This window comes from Seriola aureovittata, chromosome 15, assembly GCF_021018895.1.
Source record: "Seriola aureovittata isolate HTS-2021-v1 ecotype China chromosome 15, ASM2101889v1, whole genome shotgun sequence".
Classification (NCBI taxonomy): Eukaryota; Metazoa; Chordata; class Actinopteri; order Carangiformes; family Carangidae; genus Seriola; species Seriola aureovittata.
In genome coordinates this window covers 11308678-11311741 of record NC_079378.1, presented here as the reverse complement: position 1 = coordinate 11311741, position 3064 = coordinate 11308678, and positions in this window count along the sequence as shown.

Sequence of the window (3064 nt, the reverse complement as noted above, 5' to 3'; positions counted from 1 at the left end):
CAGACAGAAAAACTCATAGACAACGAGGCAAACAAACCACCAGACCACAGCTTCTCTTCTTTTTCTCTTCATTCCTTTACTTTCCAAACCTGAAAGGACGTTCCACACGAATGCGACCTCTCGGTGAATAGAAGCGAGCCAACTCAGGGGCCCTTGAGTGCAGAGGCCGTTTTTGAACAGTGCTGGTCTCAGGTCAGATTATATTAAGGAACACTCGGGACGTGGTGTCTCATCGGTTGGCCTGCCCGCACTGTTCCCAGGATGGTGCTTACACAGACTGCCTGGACTCTCCAGAGTTTATACCTGGAAAAAGACAGACCTACACTGCAGAGACTGGTGTGTACAGACACTAAAAGGGGGGGATACAGGACACTCAGGTTGACACGTCCTCTCCGGACACACATAACACTCTCTCTCTCGAGTGAAGAGAGATCAAAAGAGAAAGGAAAGATTATGGGGGGGGGGGGGGGGGGGGGGGGGGGGGGGGGGGGGTGCACACTCTCTGATCCAGCTCCACTCAGCCTGGATCGCCACAGAAAAACCTACGGATTGTCAAACCGCATCTTAATTTTTTCTCAAAAGCCAGCAGACTGTAAGAGCTTTACTCTCTGGTTATCTTCTGTTTTTTTTTTTTCCCTCCTTTCTTTTTTACAGCTCCCACAACTCAGATACTGTGTCCCAAGATTTCCACCGAGAAAAAAATCCCTATTCTGTACTGTAATATATACATTTGTTGATATGTACATGAGTCTGAATTATTTCATGTAGTCTCTCCCCTTTTATTTCTGTGAATAGTTTCACTTTTCTTTTACTCTCTGAAGCAGCTTGAACAGTTGATGTACTTGGCAGTTTATAAATGACTTAAAAAGAGTGTAAATTGCTCTGTTTTATTGTGGTGACGGCTGCAAAGATTCATTTTACTTCCTTGAAAATAATAACTGAAAAATCGTTGGAATATGAATGTGGAATAATGGAATATTTGCCTCCCCCATTCCTTTTCCCCATCCCTCTATCATACAGTCCACTGGATTCATTACTCTATGTGTTGCTCTGGTTGACCAGCAGGGGGTGCTGGTTTCACCTGAGCACCTTTCAATTCGCCCTTTAAAGTTACTTGATCTTTAAATCAACTTGTAAATATTTTCAGATACCCTGCAAAATATCTTTATCCCCTCTGGTTGGAGGATTAGTCAGTTTAAGTTCAAGTCATCAGTACTTCCTGGTCTACAAAAGAACTGAATTCATCCGTTGAATTTCATATGACTGAAAGTAAAGAAAGAAAAAAACAAACCTTATAACATCACCCATATTTCTGTCTCAAGAATGTTGCAGGTTCTGTCACTCCCCCTCTTTTTTACTAACCAAAATGTCTTTGATACTAACAGTTATCTTTTACTAAACACTACTGGCCATTTACAAAAGGCATCCACCTCCCCAAAATGAAACGGGAGAAAGTGAATGCAACACTACCCCTGCTCCACTTCTCTCATGTCGAGCTAACTCTGCCCACTCCCTGCAATATTTACAAGCTGACTGCGCTTGTTCCCCTATGTACCCGAGCTAGTGTATCTGCAATCATTACCGTCCCTCCGGCTCCATTCACACATCTAGAGTAGCCTCTCTCTGGCATCTCGTTACATAGCTGACAGTAACTACCACCCACTCCACTCACTTTAACTCACCAAGGGGAATGACTGAGACTATTTTTGTGCAAACTCAGCTAACAAAGCAGTTGCCTTAAATGCACTTTCCCCTTTCCCCCCCCCCCCCCGCTTGTATGTTCCTTTTTAACGATTGTTTTTTCAGGCTGTTGTTATTACCATGTAATGTAATGTATATATTGTTTCTGTTTTTATTTTACAGAGGAATTTTTTTTCTTCTTTTTTTTTTAATCTTTACCGTCTGTCTTCCAGTGAGAATTTAACCCCTCCTCCTACTTTCGTCTAGATTATTAAATAAACAGATAAAAGGAGCAAAGCTGTAAAAAATAAAAAAAAAGACATTATGGCCTTTGACCTTGAAGGTTAAATTGTTTTCTTTTCACATCTTTATCACAGGTATGCTTGGTACCGGTTTTTGTGTTGAAGGTGAGCATTTTTAACCCACTTTATATTTTTGCTTTCTTACATTTCTGCACCGTTCTGCTTTCTACATCCTGACTCCAAAAAATAAATTCACATACTTGAGTCTTAAATAATTATATCAGGTAAAAGACGTTTTAGATATTTATCTCATTTCTTTATTTATCCTATGTACAGTTTACCTTTTAAGTAATCATATTTGAAAATGCTCGGCTCAGTGTTTTGTCGGGGAAAGGGAAGACACTCATTTTAACATTTGGTTTGAAATGATTAAGATAAGATTATTATCTGTGTCCTGTTTTTTAAAAAGCATCTCAGTGTGTTACTTTTTTTTTTTTTTGCTGTCAACTGTGGCCTCACAACAAATTCCATTTAGTAGCTGCTCTGGCGCTTTCGATCATGTCTCACAGTCTTCCTCAGAAGATGGTCTGTTTTTATTGGAGTTATTAGATGTTAAAATTTTATTATTTTTTGGAGCCTTTTCATCCATGTTGGCTGAAATGTTGAAACTGAAAGTGTATTCTTGATTTGGAAACAGCAGCTGATAAAACAAATGAAAAAAATTTCAATTTAAACTTTTACCACTCCACGATAACAGGGCAGCTTCACCTGCTGAAGATCTTGTGATACATTCGAAAGCTCCAGAACAGCTACTAAACAGTACTTGTGATGAGACTGTTAGGTCAACAACTAATGACCTTTTAACCTATTGATTTTTATTATAATCTCTTATGTCTGGGGTAACCATGTTAAACGGTATATAGTTTAACAATATGCACTATTTTATTGTTTGTGTTGCACAGCTTTATTTATTGACTCGTGTCAGTGTCTGTCAGCAGCTGTCATCAGTTGTGCTGGTTAGTGGAGTTCTGCTTTGTTCAGGTCAGGAAGAGGGGAAATGGGCTTTGAGCTGCGGCTGGTATTGGTTATTCTTCCATCTGATGTGCTCTGCACATGTTTCATTCATAATCACTGGACAGAAA